At 45.8% G+C, this 15498-nt stretch overlaps 1 protein-coding gene across 2 annotated transcripts in view; it reads left to right on the top strand.

The window, feature by feature from the left end:
- Positions 1 to 730: 730 nt before the first annotated feature.
- The window catches only part of SUOX (sulfite oxidase), a 345156-nt gene continuing 330388 nt past the window's right edge, over positions 731 to 15498 (top strand). Inside the window, exon 1 of one of the 2 annotated variants that reach the window (XM_086963911.1) lies at positions 731 to 841. The gene's annotated coding sequence lies outside the window, so the exon portion shown is untranslated. The remainder of the gene's footprint in view (positions 842 to 15498) is intronic. The other variant, XM_086963912.1, reaches the window with a different exon arrangement.

Genomic DNA, 15498 nt, shown 5'->3' with positions numbered 1-15498 from the left:
TTAGAGGGGTCGGAGTGGGACACAGTGGGTGGATGGATGGATGCATGATGGATGGATGTATGCATGATGTATGGGTGGATGCATGGATGGGTTGTTGGTTGGATGGGTTGGTGGATTGCATACATTGTTGAGGGATTGGCTGTATATATGCATCTATCCATCCACCCATCCACCCATCCACCCATCCATGCATCTATCCATACACCCATCTATGCATGCACCCATGCATGCATCCACCAACTCATCCATGCAAGCATTACAACAAGAGCCCGCAGCTCTCCTTCGTCTCGCCCCCCCCCTTCCCTGAGCCCGCAGCTCTCCTTCGTCTCTCCTCGCCCCCCTTCCCTGTGCCCTGCCCTGCTATTGTAAATGACAAAGGCCATTTATTTATGTAAAAAAAACATAAATAAAAAAAATGTCAAGAGCAATGCCAATAGCTCTAACTTTAACAAAGGCAAAACCATTGCATTGTAAATGCTTGTTTAGCTATTCCATTTGCTACTGGAGGCCTCTTTTATTTGGATGTCCGAGGCCATTTGTTCCCCAAGTCCGACAATGGCCTTCTGTCCATGTCGGGGGCAGCCTTCAATCAGACTTTGGCGCAGCAGGGTCACGGAGCACTGCCAGTGCGTTCACCTCTGCCTGGGGTTGCAGAGCCGGTTGTGGCCGGGAGTTCGGGCCTCCCGAGCCCTGGGATTGGCTGTGCCGGGAGGCGGCGCCTGCTGCTCCTGCTGGCAGCTGGACTAGAGCACACGCAGCCGATAAGCGGCAGACCAGCGAAGCTGTGAGTGGCGGAAGCGACAGCGGCGGCGCCAGGACACAACGGATACGGCACTGGGAGGTATTTACAACTCGAAGTGCTCGTTTCTTTACTTTGTTTGCGCAGTTTGCCTTAAAGGAGCGACGAAAAGGACGGATTTCCGGGAATTGAAAGAAGCAAAGCTGATTTTACTTTCTGCGCGGTGGTTCGGGTTACTTACAGCGCTTGCTGCGTGCCTGAAGTGACGAGACATTCCTAGAGAGTGAGGAGGGAAACGTAGAGACGCCCACAGTGAAATGGCTGTAGAAATTTGCGCATAGAAACCAGACATCGACGCAGTTTGCAAACAAGTTGTTTACGTGTTCTGCACACAATCACTGATGCATGTTCCAAATAACCCGTGCACATACCGAGCACGCAGCTTGTTCACAAAACTGCACTCCGCCCCCAATCTAACTCTGCTGGCAACATGCACACAAGCTCTGCAGACAACCTGCACCCAAACTGTATACACCTAAATATGCACTCCTCGCAGCCGACTGACAGGTTCTGCGCACCAACTGTATAACTGCACACAGCTTTCACTAGAGGTGGGCGAGCCAACAGATTGCCAGGGGAAGCCGAGCCAGAAACGAGCAAAGGGTTTGGTGAGGCTCTTAACAGCCCGTGTAATCTAAATCGTGCAACAACCATCGTGTGAAAATATGATGGTCTCTTTAAAATTGAAAAAGATAGTTAACATGCAGAGACGTTTGACATCAATACACCAGATTATTTTTGTACAGTGCACACCCTTAATTCGTGTATTGAAAGTTTTTCTCATATCTGACAACGAAGAAAAAAAGAGGCTTTATAAACTAAAATATTTTCCTAGGATCACACAATTTGGGAAAGCCGGGAAGCCAGAATTAGTCCAAGGTTTTTCTGGTTTCACATTATCCAATTCACCCACTAGATGGCTAGCTCTTGCACTTCTTTTTAATTACAATGGTTTATGTTTTCTTTTTAATTCTTGGAGCGTCATGGTAGAGTGTAGGTGTGAGCAGTGCTTTAAATGGGCCGGTACTCACCTGTACTGAGTACCGGCACTTCTAATTTTTATCGCTCTGAGTACCGGCACTTATCTGCTGCCAAGGAGAGTACAGGTACTCATCAAAGGTAGGCTTATTGTTGGTAGTACTCACAAACACGAACGAGGCTGTCTGACAGCCAAAGCACCTCTGTAACCCAAGCAGAGTCACCTCTAAACTATTCGGCAGGGCTCATTCGCATAATGTCCAGTGTTCCCCAACACACTGTGTTTGACAGAGCAGGGTCCATTCAGGCCCTGTGCTATCAATCACATTCACACCATGGTGTGTATGTGTGCACACACTCGAATCCAGGCATCCCGCTGACAGCAGCAATAGCGGCAATTGAGAAGCGCAGGAGATAAGGGGTGTAAAATGGCCTTTGAATGAGTGTCTGTCTGCTTATGTCTGGATGTTTGCCTGCTTGTGTGTGCATGTTTGTGTGTATGTGTGTGAGCAAAGCGAGTGAAAGAGGGAGAGAATCCAGACACTAGGGAGGTATTTTAAACGACATTCTGGGAATGCCGCTATATAAAACTTTATAAAGAAATAAATAAATGCTTGTGTGAGCATTCCTGCTTGTTTCTTTGATTTCGCTCTTATATAAGTATTAGGCCGCATAGCAGAAGTATCTTATATGTCTTGTCCTTAGCCCCGCCCCAGCCCCTCCCACTTGCTACACTCATAGCTCATTGTAAGAGTATGTGGCTAATGGGAGCCTGGAACAGCCGACATCCTAATGCTGGCTCTACAGCCCAATGCATGGAGCTGAAGTGCGGATTTGGTGACTTTGAAGGCCAGTGACAAAGCGTTAAATGCTTTATTTAGTTTGTGGCTAAGGGCGGACTGGCCATTCCGCCATACAATTGTTTTACCAGTGGGATGCAGGCTAGTACGTTGGGCTGCCCTAGTAGCCAGTACGGACAATTACTCCCCCCCCCCCCACCCCCATCCACCAACGCCCCACTGTAGTCATGATGCCCCGCTGTGTGGTGCTGCTTTGAACGTCATTGGTCGGGCCCTGTTTCGGCCTGTGAAAGAAGTCCATTGTCAGTGACGAAGGGACGGCTAAGGTATCATGTCTTACCCTGATGTAAGGGGTCTGAATGAATGTTGGAAAGACAAACTAGGCGCTGCCTGGGCAGATGAATGTGCAAAACGACATTCAATTAGTGCAGAATTGTGAGGCATACTATTACCAGTGCCACTGGAATTATACAATTGTGCAGCTGCAGCGTTTTTCACATAATTGTACATTTGGCGCATAATCCATTATCTGCTGCACCATCTGCAGATAAAAAAAAGGTTTCTAGCTAAACGTTTCAAAAGTTACTAAAAGTGGAGCAGCATGTGTTGCTGCTCCATGGAAGGCCCCTGCCAGAGCTTGACTGGTCACCTTTTGTTGCTTATTGCTACATTTGATGGTTAAACTTGAAAAAATGAGGTGCAACCAATGCCCAGGTAGTTTTAGCAAGTGTAAAAATGACAAAATGGCATCTTACTAGCATAAAGTGTGCTGCATGACGCCACATAATTTGGCTTTGCTTGCCGCATGATTTACTCATCCCTGCCGCAGCTCTGTGTGTGTGTGTGTGTGTAGCTCTGTGTGTGTGTGTAGCTCTGTGTGTGTGTGTGTGTGTGGCTCTGTGTGTGTGTGTGGCTCTGTGTGTGTGTGGCTCTGTGTGTGTGTGGCTCTGTGTGTGTGTGGCTCTGTGTGTGTGTGGCTCTGTGTGTTTGTGGCTATGTGTGTGTGTGGCTCTGTGTGTGTGGGTCTGTGTGTTTGTGTGTGGCATTTGCGAGAGATTAAGCTATTGGCATTGTAAATGACTGCCATTTATTTATCTGTTTTCAAAACCAACACATAAATAAAAAAATTGTAATTTACAATGCTAATAGCTCTAACTTTTGCAAAGGCGAGACCATTGCATTGTAAACGCTTGCTTTTTTATCCATCCACTCATCCTTCATTTACATCGTTCTTCATCCATCTTTCTGTCTTTTTTTCTTCCTTTCGAATCCATTCACGTTTCTTCTCTTCCTTCTCTCCTCAGATCTTTTTTTCCTACTTTATTTAAACCTTCCACCTATTGGTCTCTTCACATATTCATCCTTCTATCATCCATCCATTCTGCTCTTCATATTTCCATTCATGCTCACCAGCCATCACCCAGCCGTCCTTCTCTCTATCTATCATTCAGATGCTCCTTTTGCAGCCTGTGTGCGCCCCCTCTCGCTCCCGGGCACCAAGCTTTAGGTTACATTTCAGTAAGTATTTCTTTCTGATAGTTCCAAACCAGACGAGACCGCTATTTAAGGGTAGTGCAGCGGGCGTAACGTAGCAGCCTGCAAAGTGAGCTTGTAGTCAGCAAATATCATGCTATAATATTGTGAAAATAGCTTAAGTGGTAAAATACTTGCTACGGATGGCTGTGGTTAAGCTCTGTTCGAAGGTCAAAATCATAATGACCCAGAGTGTTTGAGTGTTTTCTGCAGAGCATCGCGTGTGATGTGCAAATCTGTGTAAGATGGTCCAGTGGAATAATGTATTTGTTGCGTGAAGGACACACATTCATATGCTAGTAAAATAGCACAGTGTGTTATGTTCCCGTTGTGACCATCTGCGTGATATCTGTAAGGCGTACGTTTTGGAACCATGCATGTTTAGCTCAATGGTTTGATGAGATGGGTTCTATTGATTTGGGTAAAAGTAAACATACTTTATTATGTTCTAAAAATAGCATGTATTGTGTTCTAGATAAATAGTAATGATTAGCGTAATTACATATACTGCTTTACCTTCCCACTTTTCTTACCTCTCGTCTGACTTGCTAAGATACACACCAGGTGCTAAGCTCGAGTGGCAAACTCTGTTCCCTTACTTTTGAAACTTAATCTCGACGAGCATATAATAAAGTTACACTTCAGACAAAGGAATTTCTTGACAAGTGAGGCATTTAGATGGGGGTGTTGGCGAGAGAAATATTCTTTAATCCCTCCATAGGATTGCCGAATGTGCCCTGCATGTTTCCTGGTGTCGGAACACTGCACCAGGACACAGTGGTTATGACTCTCTGACACTGGCAAGAACCTTGTTTACCCCTATAAATAGATGCTGTACCAGAATCCGCATGTGCACACTAAAGCATGTTGTTCCTTCTAATATACTAAGCAATCAGGGGCCTATCTGGAAGTTGAGTCTTGTAGATTGACCCTTCTAGGAAATAAGAAAAGAATGGTAAACTTTGTGCCAGCTCTAGTTATTTGCTCTTACATATAAAACTCCAAAGTGAGGTGTCAGCCTCTGATTGAATAATTATTAAAAACTAGCATTTTTTCATAATTGCGAAGGAAAAATTAAATGCAAATTTGATGACCAATATTTCAACAAACGTACATCAGGAACAGCTGTGTAAAGACAACTAGGCCATGGGCTCTGATATGTAGTGTGACTTGACCTGCTGTGTGTCATGAGCAGCAAGTCAATTCAGTTCAGATTACTGCCTGACTCACCAGATCCATTTCCCCCCTTTCTTTTAGTACCTAGGTTTGAGTGCCAGTAAGGGTAGGACCCCAGCTTGAAAGGTGTAACATGCCACTCCATGTCAAGAAACTGTGGCTATTGGCATTGTAATTATTTGTTAATTATCTAAACAGATAAATGAAAGGCATTGTCATTTACAATGGCAATAGCTTAAACTCTTTCCAATACAAGACCTATTGCATTTCAAATGCTTGTTTAACATATGCACCAACACTCACATCGGAGCCTATCTGTTGTCAAGGACAGGCACTCCATATGCCAATGTAATGGTAGCAGCCTTGACTCTGGTGGCATGGGCTTTTGGGAGGCTGTTTCTAGGCCAGTGCATAGCAGGTCCGTTTCTTTCTTCCATGCCTTCCGATTTTGCCAGTTTTCCGACAACTTACAAAATGGTTTACGGTGTGACTGAATTCAAGCCACATTATGACTGAAGGTAGCAGATGCAGATCATGGACCCACACAAGGTGTATTTTTGGATTCTAGTGTGAGATTTATAATAAGTGCACCATTGTGTATCCAGAAGAAATCTGAGACGGAGTACCCCATTTAGTATTTCCCAGATCATTATCAACTGCACAACATAATGTGGCCTTCAAAGTGGCTATACTGCAAATCTTCAGTGTGCTTCTGGCTCCCCCTGACATGCCTTCAGGCCCCACAGAACTGCACTGCAGGAGCCTTCAGTCAGGTTACTACCGGCTGGTTACACCCCTGCACTGTCTGTCCTCTTCGGACCTATTACGGGGCCCATCCCAACCCTGGTGCAGACCTCTACTACATCCCACAATAGGCCTCAATAAATCAGAAAAACTTTAATAGACTACAGATCTAGTGATTTGAATAATCTACTTGACCTAACTGAAATGCATTTGACCCATAAATTTGCCTCACATTGTGTGATCCTAGGAAAATATTTTACAGTCACCTTTTTAGGTCGAGCCTAGCTATTGCGTAAGCAATTGCTATGCGAGAGATTTAGAGGGGCACCAGAAAATGCTGCCAAAGACCTTTGGAATGCGGTTTGTGGCCAGTGCATGGGAGGCATTCAAGCCCTAAGCTGGCATCTGGCATCGGACTTGAAAGCAGCAGACTGCTTTCGCCAGCGCACGCTCGGACTTACTTCCTGCTCCCCCTCTTACAACAATTAACTTGCGTTATCGCTGACACCCCATATGCTCGTTCCCCCCCACCCTTCCTTTGATATTCTCTTTTATTGTTGTTTGGATGTCTTGCATGCTTTTACTGTTAACATTTAGGGAACTATTTTGTTTTTCTTTCAGCAGTCCTTGAATGTATGTGTTTTCCAGTTCCAATCATTGTGTCTTAGTGTGCTGTTTCCCTCTCAACACTCACTGACCCCTACGCTCTTGTTGCCTCTCCTGTGTGCTCTCTGTCCCACTCACTTCACCCATGACTTTATTTTCATTTTATATTCCCTCCTCCCTTCAAACCCATTCCCCTTTGCTGTCCTACCCTCACAATCATATGTTTTTCGACACTTTTTTATTCGGAAGGTCCAACAGCTGCCATTTAGCTCCACTACATCAATAACGCTATTGCTCGCTTTGCCGAAGTACGTGACGTTTGCCATCTAAGACCATTGAGTTAAAAGAAAATGGTATATGGTGCCCGTGTCATGCCGTGATTAGCAACAGCAGCTGCATCATCTCACCTTTGCTTTTTTTTTTACTCTTCTTGCTGAAATTAACCTGGCCAGCAGGCAGAGGTGCCGCTGACCAGAGATCCTACTCTGTGGATACTCTACCGCCCTCCTACCGCCCTCACGCCCTCACTCTACTGCCCCCACTCTACCGCCCTCACTCTACCACTCTACCGCCCTCACTCTACCACTCTACCGCCCTCACTCACTCTACCGCCCTCACTCACTCTACCGCCCTCACTCACTCTATCTCCCTCACTCACTCTATCTATCTCTCTATCGCCCTCCCTCACTATCTATCGCCCTCCCTCCCTCACTCCATCTATCGCCCACCCTCACCCCATCTATCTTTCGCCCTCCCTCCCTCACTCTATTTATCGCCCTCCCTCACTCTATCGCCCTTCCTCACTCTATCTATCGCCCCCCTCTATCTATCTATCGCCCTCCCTCTATCTATCTACCCCCTCCCTCTTTCTATCACCCTCCCTCTATCTATCTGTCGCCTTCCCTCTATCTATCTATTGCCCTCACTCTATCGCCCTCCCTTCCTCTATCGCCCTCCCTCTCTTCCACCCACCTCCTTCTCTAACTCCCTGTTCTCTTCTCCCGTGCAGATCTGCTGTTCTCTTCCACCCTGCCTCCTTCTCTGTCTCCCTGTTCTCTTCTCCTGTGCTGATCTGCTGCTCTCTTCCACCCGCCTCCTTCTTTAACTCCCTGTTTTATTCTCCTATGCTGATCTGCTGCTCTCTTCCACCCGCCTCCTTCTTTAACTCCCTGTTCTCTTCTGCTGTGCTGTTATGCTGCTTTCTTCCACCCACCTCCTTCTCTAACTCCCTGTTCACTTCTCTTCTCCAGAGCTGATCTGCTACTCTCTTCAACCCGCCTCCTTCTCTACCTCCCTGTTCTCTTCTCCTGTGCTGATCTGCTGCTGTCTTCCACCCCACCTCCTTCTTTAACTCCCTGTTCTCTTCTGCTGTGCTGGTTTGCTCCTCTCTTCCACCCACCTCCTTCTCTAACTCACTGTTATCTTCTCTTCTCCCGTGCTGATCTGCTTCTCTCTTCCACTCTGCCTCCTTCTTCAACTGCCTGTTCTCTTCTCCTGTGCTGATCTCTTCCAACCACCTCTTTCTCTAACTCCCTGTTCTCTTCTGCTGTGCTGTTATGCTGCTCTCTTCCACCCACCTCCTTCTCCAACTCCCTGTTCTCTTCTCTTCTCCTGTGCTGATATGCTGCTCTCTTCCACCCGCCTCCTTCTTTAACTCCCTGTTCTCTTTTGCTGTGCTGATCTGCTGCTCTCTTCCACACCGCCTCCTTCTTTAACTCCCTGTTCTTTTCTCATGTGCTAATCTGCTGCTCTCTTCCACCCGCCTCCTTCTTTAACTCCCTGGTCTCTCCTCCTGTGCTGATCTTCTGCTCTCTTCCACCCGCCTCCTTCTTTAACTCCCTGGTCTTTTCTCCTGTGCTGATCTGCTGCTCTCATCCACCCCACCTCCTTCTTTAACTCCCTGGTCCCTTCTCTTCTCCTGTGCTAAACTGCTGTTCTCTTCCACCCGCCTCCTTTTTTTAACTCCATGTTGTCTTCTCCTGTGCTGCTCTCGTCCACCCCAACTCCTTCTTTAACTCCGTTCGCTTCTCTTCTCCTGTGCTGAACTGCTGTTCTCTTTCACCCACCTTCTTCTCTAACTCCCTGTTCTCTTCTCCTGTGCTAATATGTTGTTCTCTTCCACCCGCTTCCTTCCTTAACTCCCTGTTCTCTTCTCCTGTGCTGATCTGCTGCTCTCTTCCACCCCGCCTCCTTCTTTAACTCTGTTCATTTCTCCTGTGCTGTTCTGCTGTTCTCTTCCACCTGCCTCCTTCTTTCACTCCCTGTTCTCTTCTCCTGTGCTGATCTGCTGCTCTCTCCCACCCCACCTCCTTCTTTAACTCCCTGTTCTCTTCTCTTCTCCTGTGCCGATCTGCTACTCTCTTCCACCCGCACCCTTCTCTAACTCCCTTTTCTTTTCTCCTGTGTTGATCTGCTGTTCTCTTTCACCCTGCCTCCTTCTCTAACTCTCTGTTCTCTTCTCCTGTGCTATTATGCTGTTCTCTTCCGCCCCCTTCCTTCCTTAACTCCCTGTTCTCTTCTCCTGTGCTGTTCTGCTGTTCACTTCCACCTGCCTCCTTTTTTCACTCTCTGTTCTCTTCTCCTGTGCTGATCTGCTAATCTCTTCCACCGCCTTCTTCTTTAACTACCTGTTCTGTTCTCCCGTGCTGATCTGCTGCTCTCTTCCACCCGCACCCTACGCCTCATTCTCTAACTCCTTGTTGCCTTCTCCTGTGATGATCTTATTGCTCTCTTCCATCTGCCTCCTTCTCTAACTCCATTTTCTCTTCTCCTGTACTGATCTGCTGTTCTTTTCCACTGCCTCCTTTTGTAACTCCCGATTCTCTTCTCCTGTGCTGATCTGCTGTTCTCTTCCACCCTGCCTCCTTTAACTCTCTGTTCTCTTCTCCTGTGCTAATCTTCTGCTCTCATCCACCCACCTCCTTCTTTAACTCCCTGTTCTCTTCTCTGGTGCTGATCTACTGTTCTCTTCCACCCCACCTCCTTCTCTACCTCCCTGTTCTCTTCTCCTGTGCTGTTCTGCTGCTCTCTTCCAACCCACCTCCTTCTCTAACTCCCTGTTTTCTTCTCTTCTCCTGTTCTGATCTGCTGCTCTCTTCCACCCGCCTCCTTCTCTAACTCCCTGTTCTCTTCTCTTCTCTTCTCCTGGGCTGATTTGTTGCTCTCTTCCACCGCCTCCTCTAACTCCCTGTTCTATTCTCTTCTCCAGTGCTGAACTGCTGCTCTCTTTCACCCCACCTCCTTCTTTAACACATTGGCTGCTAGGGGGTTTTCCCGCTGGGTGCGGAGGATCCTTGATACCCATTGTTCATGACAAGGTCAACTAGTCATAAGCAAGGGGCAGGTAAAACCCATGACGAGTTGACCTTGTCATGAGCACTGAAGGGGTTAACTCCCTGTTCTCTTCTGCTGTACTGATCTGTTCCTCTCTTCCACCAACCTCCTTCTCTAACTCCCTGTTCTCTTCTCTTCTCTCGTGCTGATCTGCTTCTCTCTTCCACCCTGCCTCCTTCTCTAACTCCCTGTTATCTTCTCTTCTCCTGTGCTGATCTGCTGCTTATCTATCGCCCTCACTCTATCTATCTATCGCCCTCACTATCTATCTATCGCTCTCACTCTATCTATTGCCCTCACTCTATCTATCGCCCTCACTCTATCGCACTCTATCTATCGCCATCATTCTATCTATCTATTGCCCTCACTCTATCTATCTATTGCCCTCACTCTATCTATCTTTTGCCCTCACTCTATCTATCGCCCTCACTCTATCTATCTGTCTATCTATCGCCCTCACTCTATCTATTGCCCTCACTCTATCTATTGCCCTCACTCTATCTATCTATTGCCCTCACTCTATCTATCTGTCTATCGCCCTCACTCTATCTATCTAGCTATCGCCCTCACTCTATCTAGCTATCGCCCTCACTCTATCTATCGCCCTCACTCTATCGCACTCTATCTATCGCCATCATTCTATCTATCTATTGCCCTCACTCTATCTATCTATTGCCCTCACTCTATCTATCTTTTGCCCTCACTCTATCTATCTATTGCCCTCACTCTATCTATCTATCGCCCTCACTCTATCTATCTATCGCCCTCACTCTATCTATCTAGCTATCGCCCTCACTCTATCTATCTAGCTATCGCCCTCACTCTATCGCCATCATTCTATCGATCGCCCTCACTCTTTCTATCTATCTATCGCACTCACTCTTTCTATCTATCTATCGCACTCACTCTTTCTATCTATCGCACTCACTCTTTCTATCTATCTATCGCCCTCACTCTATTTATCTATCGCCCTCACTCTATCTATCGCACCACCACAGTATCACTCAGGGGCACCACAACATCACTATGCGCTACCACAGCATCACTGAACGCCCCAGCATCACTCGTCGCCACCACAACATCACTCCGCGCCACCACAGCATCAATCTGTGCAACCAGTAAACAACAACTGGTTCAAATATGTTCTCTCAATGTTTCAAGCTTTATTACAAATGTCACAAAAAGATGTTAATATTTCACTTCTGTTCTTGGATTTTCTCACAATGAAATACACTGAACATCATCTTCACAAAAGTTATTTTCAAACGTTTAAGCTATTGCCATTATAAATTACAATAACTTTTATTTAAGTGTTAATTATTTAAAAAATTTAAAGCCTTTGTTATTTGTAATATCAATACATCTAAGTCCCGTAAATACAAAACATGTTGCATTACAAATGCTATAGGTGTCCCATTTGCAAAAGTTAAAAGTATTGGCATTGTAAATGACAAAGCTATTAATTTCGCTATTTTCAAAACCAACACATAAATAAAAAAATTGTCATTTACAAGACCAATAGCTCAAACTTTCGTAATGCGAGACCTATTGCATTGCAAATGCTTGTTTTACCTTTGAAAATAAAGGTTGTGTGTTTCAAAGAAAACAAAGGCAGTGCTTTCTTCTTTGCATTTTCATATAATGTAATTTATATGTCTTTATTTAACAAATGTAAAGATTTTACAGGCAATTGGGGCAGTTTTTTTGAGCCTAGTATGGTTATATTGGGCTGCATATGTATATGTAGATGCATATTATCTCTCTCTCTCTCTATATATATATATATATATATATATATATATATATATATATATGGTTATTTTAAGTGTATTTATATGTATTTATATATATGTATATATATGTAGATATATGCATATTATTGGCTATTGCTCCGGGGTCCCGCACGTGGGCGGGAGTATTCATGACTTTGATGAGCATACCCCTGGAAGAGAACTAGGATTACAGGTAAGTAACTAATCCATATGGTTATTCCTTTACAAGACACCCACGTGCCCCTTAGGGCAGTAGATTGAACCATTTGCTCCATATCTTGCCAAAAAGCTGGGGCAGCCGTGCCTCAAAGAGGGGTTCCTCTTGAGTTCCAAACCAGTCCACCCGTCTCCATTTCCGTATAGTAGGGGGCTTGACCTGAGACCGGAGTGCCGCTATATCTCGCTTAGCTACTGCCACCGCTGTTCCTAGGAAGCGCTTATCGGCCCGAGATCCATCGAGGCCATCAAACACACCCAGGACCAAACGTAGTGGGTCATGGGGAACCGTCCACCCCAGGGTCTGTGTGAGTTCCAGTTCCACCACCACCCAAATTAATGCAAGGACAAGGCATTGCCATATCATGTGGTAGAAGTCCGCAGGGGCATGACTGCATTGCGTGCAGGTCGGGGAGGGCCGCATACAGGCGCTGCATAGGCGCGCAGGAGTGAGGGATGCCGTATGGAGGGAATAGAGTTGGGCTAGACGCAACTTGGAGGTCGTCCAGGTTTTGGGGGCCATGAGAGCATCTCTCCAGTCTGCGTCTTCTAGGGGGCCCAACCAACCCTCCCAGCGGGCATGTAGCAAGTCTAGGGATGCGGGCCATTGTTCACTAGGGAGCGGTAAATCCGCAACACCCCCCCTCTACCCAGGTTCCTCATCATCACTTGAGCCTCAAGGGGGCTGAATTCAGGGAAGGAGGTGGGAGATGGAATATGTACTTGAAGGGCATGCCTTAGCTGTAGGTATTAATAAAATTGGGAGGAATGGAGGGACTAGCGCTGCTGTATATCTGTAAAGGCTCTGATGTGGTCCCCAACCCAGATGTCCCCTATTAGCGAGATCCCAATGTTGTCCCACCAACGGAAGTCCCGGAGAGACGAGGCCTCTCTCAGCCAAACACCACACCACAAGGGCATCTGCCTGGTGAGTTTCCGGTCCCATTTCGTGTGGCGCAAGGCTGTCCCCAGGCCATGAGCACTATTTGAGTGATGGATGGGAGCACCTGTGGTATGGGGGCCCCATACAGGTAGGCCTGGAGTTGTGGGAAGTCCAGTGAACAGAGCTTCAACAGGTACGCCGGGTCGGACCAGCCCCCTGCGAACCAGTCGTGAATCACGATGAGCCTCGTGACCAGATAGTAGAGGTGGAGGTTGGTTACCCCCATGCCCCTATCGTAGGGAGGTATGTGGCAGTGTGCCAGGGACATTCACGGTCTCCCCCCTCCCCCCCCTCCCACCCCCCTAAATACTGGGTTAGGGTACTGTCAATTTCACGAAAAAGCTCCATGGAAGGTGAAGAGTAATAGAGTAATATTTTGTAATACAAAAAAAGGGGGAGAACCATCCAGAGTGATAAGTTAAATACATAATGAACAGAGGTGGGTGAAAGACAAAATAAGCATAGTGCGGTGCATCCATTAGTCAGCAATAATCCCGCTCTAATCTCATAAGAGATAAGGACATAAGGGATTTAACCAAGTTCAGTGAGTGGCAAGAAAAAAGATCTTGCGAGGTAAAAGTGAACACACAGCAGTGGTCCAACACATGGGGAAGGTGGAACAGGATGTCGCAGAAAACAGGCGGCTGACTGATGAAATAGGTGAACAGAGCCAGGCACAAGCTCTTTCAAGATGTTCAGAGTGCCTGGTAGGAGCAGGATAGGAAGAGATTAGCTCAGGCAGAATCTAGGTAGGATTAGCTAATTAGAACTAGTTTTTAAGAGACGAGCTTTCATTTCGGCCTTGATAACAGTCAATCAAGTAGTGGTTCGAAATCCAGGAGCCAGAGTTCCAGACGCTGATGGCACTCCCGTGCTGCTCTACAACCTGGCTAAAAAAATTGGCATAGCCATTAATTAAATCTCGCATACGCTAGTCCTACTGGCTTTGACAATGCTTGTTTTTAACTCCAGGCTTCTTTATTACCTCCTCTGTTCTGACGGTTTGCAATTGGGTGGCTGTAGGTTTGCCCCATTTTGCCTCCTTCTCTCAAAAGATATTAAGTACTGGCAAGGTCTGGGTTTTGTTTTTACTGGTTTAAAATTACTTTGTCTCTGTATCTCTCTTTGGTCACCAGCTGAGAGACATTCTTTTTCCTGAGTTAGGATTTGAAGCCTGGGAGGAATTCCAACACTTCTCTGAGTCATGTTCCAAAGTCGGATGTTAATCGTTAATTTACATTTACAGGTCAGCTTGGTAAACCGCAACTTCATAAAGCTGCCAAGTTGTAGGCTTTTCCTGTAGGCAGGCCAAGATTTGCACTTTTTTTTTTAAAGAACGAGAGTAACAGGGGGACATAAAAAATGTAATATAGTGAAAAATAAAATGATGACTGGTCTAACTGGTTTATATTACCTAAGAATACATTAATCTGCAGCAAACCTTTGAAAAAATAAAACAAATAACAGATTTAATGTGGCCAGGCACAGTGGATGAAATGTAGAATATTGCTTATAAAGCTGTGAGATGGCGGTCTCTTCAACTATGCTGAAATTAGAACAAGCTTTGGCAAAGCTAATAGGTCTTTCCTATGTGGACGCTATTGGCTTTGCAATTTCTTTTAGCCATATTGTACAGCAGCATTGCTACTGTTCAGCCTGGCTAAAAGTTAGTGGTGTTAGTGGAGTTGCTTAGAGTGGAATTGTGTAGATTGGACTTGCATAGAGTAGAGTGGGGTGGAGTAAAGTGAAGTGGCATAGAATCAAGGAATGCGTAGGGTGGTCTAGAGCAGAGTGGCATAGACTTGTAGTGTAGTTCCTACATTCCCAATAGGCTCTGCGCATTGGAATAACATAAACGATAGTTTAGACGTAGGACTGAGGTCGACTAGGTCTCTATTGACTATGTTACACTTAATTATGAATGGCAGCTAGCTCAGAGGTCACTAGAAACTTTCTCGAGTGAATGGGAATGAGTTAACTTTCCTGAATAGACAAGAAGGGATTAGCATCTGACATCTGCACAAACATGACCACGTTGCTCCCTCCAGAATAAGGAGTATATCTCCAGAGTTGTGTGAAAACAATAGATAGCTATTTCACTCAGTCAATCGTGCATGCTTAGTTTCACCAGAGTGCAGAGAAATAGAGAGACTGGCGTTTTCAATAAAAGTTGTTTTTTATTGAGCATTCTTCTTTCTCATGCAAGAGAAGTGAATTGCCACAATTGCAATACTTGTCATAAAGTAAAGTGCGTACAGTAAAAGGAAAAGCATTTATATGGTTTCTGAGCCATATGATACTTAAAACGGATAAAATATGTACAATACGTACAATGATAAAAGTTGACTAAACGTACTTAACTGGTGCTTCTAAAGTACGCCTACCCCGGTGTACCTAACCTAAGCCTAGTACGTGGGAAGGAGTAAGTGAGCTGCAGTTTAAGTTAAGTTAGTTTTGCCAAGACTCTTAATCAAGAATTCTCTAAGGATCTAATCAGCTCCGTACCTTGGTTTTAGATTGAAGGAGGTCTTGCATCTCTTTCTCAGGACTCGATCTCCCAGCAACCTGCAAGGGTGACTGGAAACACTGGAGCTGGAT

The sequence above is a fragment of the Lissotriton vulgaris genome, chromosome 1_1 (assembly GCF_964263255.1).
Source record: "Lissotriton vulgaris chromosome 1_1, aLisVul1.2, whole genome shotgun sequence".
NCBI classification, from domain to species: domain Eukaryota; kingdom Metazoa; phylum Chordata; class Amphibia; order Caudata; family Salamandridae; genus Lissotriton; species Lissotriton vulgaris.
This window is presented reverse-complemented; position numbering and strand designations above follow the sequence as displayed.